Genomic DNA, 10,380 nt, shown 5'->3' with positions numbered 1-10,380 from the left:
AAATAGGTCAGGAACGTGACAGTTGAGGAGAGAAGCACCAGATCATCAGCAAACAATAGATATTTGACTTCAGATTCTAGTAGGGTGAGGCCGGGTGCTGCAGACCATTCTAGTGCCCTCGCCAATTCGTTGAAATATATATTGAAGAGGGTGGAGCTTAAGCTGCATCCCTGTCTCACCCCCCGGCCCTTTGGAAAGAAATGTGTGTGTTTTTTACCCATTTTAATCGCACACTTGTTGTTTGTGTACTTGGATTTTATAATGTCTATAATATTTTCCCCCAACACCACTTTCCATCAATTTGTATAGCAGTCCCTTATGCCAAATTGAGTCAAAAGCATTTTTGAAATCAAGAAAACATGAGAAGACTTTGCCTTTGTTTTTGTTTGTATGTTTGTCAATTAGAGTGGCAGGTAGCCTAGTGGTTAGAGCATTGGGCCAGTAACCGTAAAGGTTCATAGATCGAATTCCAGAGCTGACAAGGTAAAAATCTGTCATTCTGCCCCTGAACAAGACAGTTAGCCCACTGTTTCTAGGCCGTCATTGTAAATAATAATTTGTTCTTAACTGACTTGCCTAGTTAAATAAAGGTAAAAAAAAGTGTGTGCAGAGTGAATATGTGGTCTGTTGTACGGTAATTTGGTAAAAAGCCAATTTAACATTTGCACAGTTCATTGTTTTCGCTGATAATATCTGATAATCACACACTGCTATTTATTGCTGACCAGCAGATGTCACTAACGTGCATTGTGAACAAATAATGAACCTCCCAGTAATGATCCGTTTTTTCGGGCAAGCGCCGAATCCTTCAGAGAGCCTTGGGATCCCATCACTGTTAGTATGTGTCAGTGAGTGTCTGCTCCAGGCAGGTGTGTCTGTCAGTCAGTCATCCGGGCTGTGTTAAGTTCACTTACATGTGGCGATTATTATGAGGCGTTCATAACAGCTCCTAAATTCGTAAATACCAGAATACGACTGGGAGAAATCCACTTGAACGCCACCGCAACTGGTAATTAGTAGTGGGAAACTTGTTTATCATCTCTGAGCTCCGACCTCTATTACATGCTGAACTCTGACATCACATACTAAGGAAATTACCTCGATAACAGCATTTTCAGAAGTTAAATGCAACAACAAAACATTATTTATGAAAAACAATATATTAATATGGTTTTTAACACTACAATTTGTTTGTGGCGTTCTCAAGTTGAAAGCACACAACTCTTTGCTTCCAGTTTACAAGTAGTACTTTTTGAGTATCCCACTTGAACGCAGCATTAGTTATGGACTACAAACCTTGAATTGAGTACTCGGACCCATCCCTAACAATAAGTAAAAAATAAAATACTGACAGTAGTCTGGTCTTTGTGGTTCCTCCCCTGTGTGTAGGTGAAAACAGATACTTTAAATGTTCAGGCAAGGGATCATAATCTTTGGGCAACCCCCCCCAAAATCCTGACCTGCCTGATGGGCATGTGCCTTTCTGTCACGCTCGTCGAAATGAGTAGATCAAGGCGCAGCATGCATAGAGTTCCACATGTTTTATTCCGATGAGACTCACAAACAAAAATAACAAAGAGCAACGAAATGTAAAGCTATGTAGTGCTCGCAGGCAACTAGACATAGACAAGATCCCACAAAGCACAAAGGGGAAATGGCTGCCTAAATATGATCCCCAATCAGAGACAACGATAAACAGCTGCCTCTGATTGGGAACCATAACAGGCCAACATAGACACACAAACACCGAGATGACCCACCCTAGTCACACCCCGACCCAACCAACATAGAGAATAAAAAGCTCTCTATGGTCAGGGCGTGACAGTAACCCCCCACCAAAGGTGCGGACTCCGACCGCAAAACCTGACTCAATAGGGGAGGGTCCGGGTGGGCATCTACCATCGGGGGGGGCTCCGGTGCGGGGTGAAGTACCCACTCCGCTCGCAGATACGTCTTCCTCCATGGCGGCTCTGGTGCGGGGATCGTCTTCGGAAGCTCCGGACCGTGGGTCGTCACCGGAGGAACCGGACCGTGGGTCATCGCCGTAGGAACCGGACCGTGGATCGTCGCCGGAAGCTCCGGACCGTGGATCGTCACCGGAGGAACCGGATCATAGATTGTCGCCGGGGACTCCGGACCGTGGATCGTCGCCGGGGACTCCGGACCGCGGACCGTCTCAGGGGACTCCGGACCGTGGATCGTCGCCGGGGAGGTTCCGGACCGCGGACCATCTCAGGAGGTTCCGGACCGCGGACCGTCTCAGGAGGTTCCGGACCGTGGACCGTCTCAGGAGGTTCTGGACTGTGAAACGTCGCCGGAAGCTCTGGACTGGGAACTGTCGCCGGAAGCTCTGGACTGGGAACTGCCGCCGGAAGCTCTGGACTGGGAACTGTCGCCGGAAACTCTGGACTGGGAACTGTCGCCGGAAACTCTGGACTGTGGAGGTGCACTGGAGGCCTGATGCGTGGGACCGGTACAGATGGCACCGGGCTGATGACATACACCTCAGGGCGAGTGCGGGGAGGAGGCACAGGACGTCCTGGACTGTGGAGGCGCACTGGGGATACAGTGCGTAGAGCCGGCGCAGGATATCCTGGTCCGAGGAGGCGTACTGGAGACCAGGAGTGCTGAGCCGGCACAACCCGTCCTGGCAGGATGCTCACTTTAGCCCGGCAAGTGCGGGGCGCTGGCACAGGACGCACTGGGCTGTGAAGGCGCACTGGAGACACGGTGCGTTGAACGGCACACATTGTACCGGAATGGTGACACACACCTCAGGGCGAGTTCGTGGAGGAGACACAGGACGCACCGGACGGAGGAGGCGCACTGGAGGCCAGATGCGTGAAACTGGTGCATATGACACCGGACTGGTGTCACGCTCCTCAGCACGCCCGCTCTGCAGCGCTCTCAACGCCAACACCTCTCTCCGGAATCTTTCGTCGAGTTCCTCACTTGACTCCCTGACTGGCTCTGGTTCACCCCTCGGCTCCGCCGACCACTCCGTGTGCCCCCCCCAAAAAAATATTTTGGTGCTGCCTCTCGGGCTTCCGTCGTGGTTGCGAACCCCGGAGTCGGCGTTGATCCTCCTTCGCTGCCTGCTTCCATGGCAGGGTCTTGTCCCCTGCCATAATCTCCTCCCATGTCCATGATGTCCTCCACTCCCTTTTCTCCCGGGCCCAGGATCCCTGCTCCTCCTGGCCACGCTGCTTGGTCCTTTGGTGGTGGGATCTTCTGCCACGTCTGTCGAAATGAGTAGACCAAGGCGCAGCGTGCATAGAGTTCCACATGTTTTATTCAGATGAAACTCACAAACAAAAATAACAAAGAGCAACGAAATGTGAAGCTATGTAGTGCTCGCAGGCAACTAGACATAGACAAGATCCCACAAAGCACAAAGGGGAAATGGCTGCCTAAATATGATCCCCAATCAGAGACAACGATAAACAGCTGCCTCTGATTGGGAACCATAACAGGCCAACATAGACACACAAACACCTAGATGACCCACCCTAGTCACACCCCGACCCAACCAACATAGAGAATAAAAAGCTCTCTATGGTCAGGGCGTGACACTTTCAGACTTTGGTTTAATGTCAATCCCTGCAGTGATGTGATTTCTCAGAACCATTTACCCCTATTCATATAATGTGACTTTTAAGTCCCAAGTCATTGTGAAAGTGAAGCTACTGATGATAGTCTGTCCAGCAAGCCCTGTAAAAATGATAGATGAGCTGGTAATGAATTGCTATAGAATGTGAAAGGTGGGTACGTCCAGAGATGAGCTAGCACATGTTTTACTGAGCTGGCATTCCCAGTAGACAGGAAAGACCATAGTAGAGGAATGGAAGAGGGAAGGAGGAATGAATGTAGAAAATAACAGTTAGGTAATACCAGGAACTGTGATGCAACAGCATGCGATTGTGACATTTTGCCTACAGCCACCCAGGTGTGTTAGTGTTGAGGGCGTGGCTATGTTTCTATTACATTGGACTTGTGTAGCGCTTTGTGCACAATATAGCGGTACATTTGTCACAGACTCGGACATAAACCCCCATAGAGCAAGCAGGGGAAGACAGGAGCACGGACACACTCCCAAAGGATAGGTAGAAGTCTTGAGAGGAACCAAACTGCAAAAACTTGACTGGGCCGTTGGTCTCTATATATTTGGACATGCCGCTGTGGAGACGGACAAATGCTGGCAATGAGGAGTGCAACCGGGCCGTGCTGGTCTCCGAGTCAAACTTTGACTATGGGGTACCACTGGGCAGGAGGCCGGGAGCAGAGAAAGACACCAAGAGACTCCACAGTGCCTTGACCAGACTGGGCTACAGGGTGGACATACACATGGACCTTAACGCTCAGGAGATTTACACACTCTTCAAGACAGGTAACACACATCTTATACACACACCCCTGCTACAAATCAGCTCCAAAACAATAATAAATACTTTATAACCTGGTTTTATCAATGTTATCAAACTTATCAGAGTTGCTACATAATGTTATCAATTAGGGGACGGTCACGGAGTCCACCGCAGCCCAGCACACAAAGCAATGGAAAACGTATACACACATACAAACACACTTATCATGTTCTCTTACCCAAAAGTCCTAAAAATCTATGAAGGTCTCCGATTCTGAGAGGAATTGTTAACGGTTCGTAATCCTGAAAACAGCCCAACCCTAAAGATCCTTCGAAGTCAACACTGATTGATCTTGTTTTAACACATACACCAGAGAAATATGTTATATGTTAAATATTGTTATTTTACTGCTGCTCTTTAATTATTTGTTACTTTATCTCTTACTTTTTTGTTGTTGTATTTTTCTTAAAACTGCATTGTTGGTTAAGGGCTTGTAAGTTAGCATTTCACTGTGAGGTCTACACCTGTTGTATTCGGAGCGTGTGACAAATAACATTTGATTTGATTTCTACTGGTGTCTTTGCCCAAGACGTTAATGACCATTGCCCAGTTGTTTGTGTTAGAGATGTGAGAATACAAAAATCTAAGCCTTGTGTCATGACAAATAGGAACTTTAAAAACTTCAGTGAATCTGCTTTTTTACACCATCTTTATTTTAGTGAGCTTGATTGTATTTCAGCTTTCGTCGGAACCTGATTTAGCTTTGAGCCTTTTTGCAGATGTCTTCAATACTATTGTGGATAATCGTGCTCCCTTTAAAAAATGAAGGGTTAAAGGTAGATTGAATTCCTGGTGCACTCCGGAATTCTCAGAAGTCATTCATAAAAGAGATAAGGCTTGGGTCAAGGCCAGAAACACAGGCTTAGGCTCGGACTGGCAAGCTTTTAAGCAACTGAGGAATCATTGTGTAAAAAAAATCAGAAAGGCAAAATCTGATTATTAAGTAACTGCGCTTTCAGATTGTAATGGGAACCTGGCTAAATTCTGGAAAACTGTAAAATCCCTGAATAGATCTACTTCCCCCTCTCTGCCACAACAAATTAATTCAGACTCTGGCTTTACAACAACAAAAAATGCCATCATTTAATCACCATTTTATTTGGGCTATCTCTTTGAAAATAACTTCTTAGCCTATTCACAATGATATTGGGCTGGATGCTGATAGCCAGAGCTTTTCTTTTTGTTTATTTACAGAAAAAGAACTCCTTGATGCTTTGCTAGCAAATAGACAACAATAAAATCTATAGGAGCTGGAGCTGACCAAATTGGATCCTGGTCTGCTTAATAAGTGTGCAGCGCCCATCATTGTTGGTTCAATAACCCACCGTTTTTATTTAACATTGTTATCAGGAAATATTCCAAAAGTCTGGAAACCAGCTATTGTGCTGCCACTCCATAAGGACGGGGATAGTAGAGATCTTAATCATTATCGCCCCATTTCAATGCTTCCTTGTCTAGCTAAGATTCTTGAATCCTTGGTAAATGTACAACTTTGCTATTTTTTTATCGGAGAAAGGAATTTTGAACGTAAACCAATCAGGGTTTAGTGGCATTATGACAGCAACCACTTTAACTGTTAATGATCTTGTCAACAGCTTTTGATACTGTTGGTCATGCTCTTTTATTGACTAAGTTGATAGGCCTCGATAAGCCTGAGCTCTGACGCCTGTTCATGGTTTCATGATTATCTTAGTGACGGAACACAGGCCATCGAGATTGACGCCAGAAACACAGGCTTAGGCTCGGACTGGCAAGCTTTTAAGCAACTGAGGCGGTTTAGTCTGAATTTCTTGAAGTGCATAAAGGTGTACTACAGGGCTCGGTTTTAGGACCTGTTCTCTATTTATATAAACATCATACGTCAATCTGTTAAAAATTGTACATTTCATCGATATGCGGATGATAGTATTATGTATGTTATTGCCCTGACTGTTGGTCCGGCTGTGTCTAAACTACAGTCAGGTTTTATAGCTATGCAGGAATCACTTGCTGATTGAAAACTTGTGCTTAATATGGGCAAGACTATATTCATGTTGTTTTTAAATTCTCGTAAGAACGTTTCAAATGACTTACATGTTCACTCATTAGATGGTTCTCCGATTTAACGTTTTCCCGCGTATAAATACTGAGGCACTTGTATTTATATGGGTTTGACGTTTAAAAAATATAGATGAGCTGGTTAAGAAGCTAAGATTTAAAGTTGGCTTTTTCTACAGAAACAGATCGTGCCTTTCTCTAAGAGGTAGGAAGCAGATTATTCAGTCAACCTTTTGATCTGTTCTTGATTATGGTGATATTATTTGTCAAAGTGCAGCTGACACTACTGTTAAACCTTTAGATGCCATCTCCCATAGTGCCTTTCGTTTTGTTACAGGTGACAGTTTTGATACCCATCACTGTATCCTGTATCAAAAGGTTGGCTTAACTTCGCTAAAGACCTGTAGATCTCTACATTACTCCCAGGTGAAGCTGGTTGAGAGAATGCCAAGAGTGTGCAAAGCTGTCATCAAGGCAAAGGGCGGCTACTTTGAAGAATCTCAAATGTTTTGTTTAACACTTTTTTTGGTTACTACTTATGTGCTATTTCATAGTTTTGATGTCTTCATTATTATTCTACAATGTAGAAAGGGGTATAAACATAGAAAAACCCTTGAATGAGTAGGTGTGTCCAAACTTTTGACTGGTACTGTATAGTGAACAAAAATATAAAAAAATGTAACATAAAATCATTTCAAAGATTTGACTGAGTAGCCATTTGATTAACTGTTTAGCAGTCTAATAGCTTGTGTGTAGAAGCTGTTAAGGAGCCTTTTGGACCTAGACTTGGAACTCCGGTACCGCTTGCTGTGTGCTAGCAGAGAGAGCAGTCTGTGACTAGGGTGGCTGGAGTCTTTGAAAATGTTTTGGGCCTTCCTCTGACACCGCCTGGTATAGAGGTCCTGGATGGCAGGAAGCTTGGTCCCAGTGATGTACTGTGCTGTACGCACTACCCTCTGTAGCGCCTTGTGGTTGGATGCTGAGCAGTTGCCATACCAAGCAGTGATGCAACCAGTCAGGATGCTGAAGATGGCGCAGTTGTAGAACTTTTTGAAGATCTGAGGACCCATGCCACATCTTTTCAGTCTCCTGAGGGGGAATAGGCATTGTCGTGCCCTCTTCATGACTCTTGGTGTGTTTGGACCATGATAGTTTGTTATTGATGTGGACACCAAGGAACTTGAAGCTCTCGATCCGCTCCACTACAGCCCTGTCAATGTGAATGGGTAGTCATTTAGGCAGGTTGCCTTGGCATTCTTAGGCACAGGGCCTATGGTGGTCGGCTTGAAACATGTAGGTATTACAGACTCGGTCAGTGAGAGGTTGAAAATGTCAGTGAAGACACTTGCCAGTTGTTCAGCGCAGGCACTGTGTACGTATCCTGGTAACCCTTTGTAATCCGTAATAGTTTGCAAGCCCTGCCACATCCGAAGAGCGTCAGAGCTGGTGTAGTAGGATTCAATCTTAGTTCTTTATTGACGCTTTGCCTGTTTGATGGTTCGTCGGAGGATTTCTTATAAGCATCCGGATTAGTGCCCGCTCCTTGAGTGGCAGCTCTAGCTCAGTATGGATGTTGCCTCTAATCCATGGCTTCTGATTGGGATATGTACTGTACGTATGGTCACTGTGGTGACTACGTCGTCAATGCACTTATTGATGAAGCCGGTGACTGATGTCGTATACTCCTCAAAGCCATTGGATGAATCCCAGAACATATTCTAGCAAAACAGTCCTATATTATGTATCATTTGTAGTTTTAGATTGCATTATACAGGGCACATTTGTAAAAGAGACTTAGGTCTCAATATGTCTTCCCTGTCAAAATAAAGGTTAAATAAATATTAGGGAGGGGGGGGGGGCAGAGGAAAGATACTGTCATTCATTTTTATTTACAGTAAAAACCACTGGAGATGTGAAATATGTAAAGGGTGCGGACAGGATGACACTATGACACACACACATACACACAGAGAGAGAGACATAATGTCCTAGTGATGCATGGCACAGTCCCGTACACACCTATTTAATAACTACTCTGCAAACACCTGCAGACATGCGCACACTGTGTTGTGCCCTGCAGACAGAAGGATGACTGATGGGTGAGCTAATTGTTAGTTGAAGCAGACTGTTTTGAGGAATCAAGTGCCACCATCGTCACATGCCACAGCAGGAGATAGCATTTTCTAGTAGTCTTTTTCTGCTAACCGGCACAGCCAGAGAGCTAGTCTGGTCCTCTCAAGGTTTTTTCCTTTTAGGGAGTTTTTACTTGCCACTGTGCTGCTGCTTGCTCTTAGTGGGTCTAGGCCAATAAAGCCTTTTCTGACCCCAGAATGTATAAATGAATACAATTTGATTAATTGATGTATTGATTGATTGCAGAGAGCGAGCAGCCGGTGAAAGAGTGCTTCCTGGCTGTGCTATCATCTCACGGGGAGGAGGGCTGTGTGTTCGGGGCGGACGGAATGCCGGTTAGACTGTCCCACATCTTCTCCTTCTTCAACAACACACACATGGAGGGAAAGATCAAACTGTTCTTCATCCAGGTCAGTACCATCATCATCACACCCACAACAATGTGGTCAGTCATTCAATCAGTCAGTGATAATAATCAATAGTAATCATCTTTCTCTCTCTCTCTCTCTAGGCGTGTCGTGGGGGTGAGCTGGATGATGGGGTGACAGTGGAGACGGATTCAGCAGGAAGTGACATCATTGAGGACACCTTGTCTCAATACCTGTCCATCCCCATGGATACGGCAGTTATGTACGCCACCGCACCAGGTTACGGGGCATTCATGCACCCTCTGGGGGCCGTCTTCCTCCAGACATTCTGCATCCTATTGGAGGAGGAAGGGGGTGGTGCCCTGGAACTGACACGCCTTCTGACACGCCTTTCCCATCGTGTGGCCTTCTGCTTCGAGGCCAAAGGTCGTCTGCTGGGGGGGAAAAAGGAAATGCCTTGCTTCGTATCACGACTGACCAGAGAGGTGTTCCCATTTGCCGAGCGCGGAAGGAGGGCGTGGCCAATGGATTTTCTGCCTCAACATTCATCAACCCAGAGTACAACAGACCTCACAAACATTATATAAGCTAAACCCAAAGCCTTTGTTAGATCTGAAGAGAACCGTCTCTCCCGGATTGTTAGGCTTGACTCTTGCTCTGTCAGCTAGTACGGTTGACTTTGAGTGTTGTTGGTCAGAGGGTTGTGAGTTCGTGCCTAGGTTGGGATGGAATTTCCACTCTGTTACATTTCTGTGCATGAAATAAAAATAACATTGTGATGTTCAGACATGTGGATGCAGGAACAGATCGGGAGGTATTGGTTTCACCATAGAGTAGATTATCATGGCCCCTTTCCTCTACAAACTAATGTGTCTTAAAATATCCTAGAGAAAGAAAGGTATACTACACATTATTTGAGACTTGTTTCTTTCATTAAAATGGCTACCTATCACTTAGCTTCTGCTGCTATGCTCTTATTTGAAACCATTTAATGTAAGTCGAGTGTGCTAAAAACTACCTTGAGGAAATTGTCTGATATATTTTTTAATTCATTGACTGATATGTTCAAGGTATTTTTGTTGTATTGTAACTAAGACAAATTAGTTTATTTCTGAGTTATGGCTCTGACTGGGCTGATACAGGGTGTAAATTGAAGATGCAGCCAAATTTGAGTACCTCTGCTGTAGAGGAATGAGGAACAACAGCCAATGTACACTAAGATTAAACCCACTTATGTGTAGGTGGGCAGGTGAGGAAGACATACTGAGCTGTTGGAAGGACTGGGGGCATTTCCTGACACAGACAGGTAAGAATTGGACAGAGGAACACATATGAGTGCCTGTCACGCTACACACAACCTGATATACTGTTACATACTGTACTTACCACAGAAACACAACACACTGATAAACAACCAC

General features: G+C 45.2%; 1 pseudogene; it reads left to right on the top strand.

The window, feature by feature from the left end:
• The first annotated feature begins 4,025 nt into the window (after positions 1-4,025).
• LOC139551936 (caspase-7-like) lies at positions 4,026-9,747 on the top strand (annotated as a pseudogene).
• The last annotated feature ends 633 nt before the right edge of the window (positions 9,748-10,380 follow it).

This window comes from Salvelinus alpinus, chromosome 24, assembly GCF_045679555.1.
Source record: "Salvelinus alpinus chromosome 24, SLU_Salpinus.1, whole genome shotgun sequence".
Taxonomy (NCBI): Eukaryota; Metazoa; Chordata; class Actinopteri; order Salmoniformes; family Salmonidae; genus Salvelinus; species Salvelinus alpinus.
The sequence above is the reverse complement of the archived record's forward strand: the minus strand, read 5'-3'. Positions and strand labels throughout refer to the sequence as shown.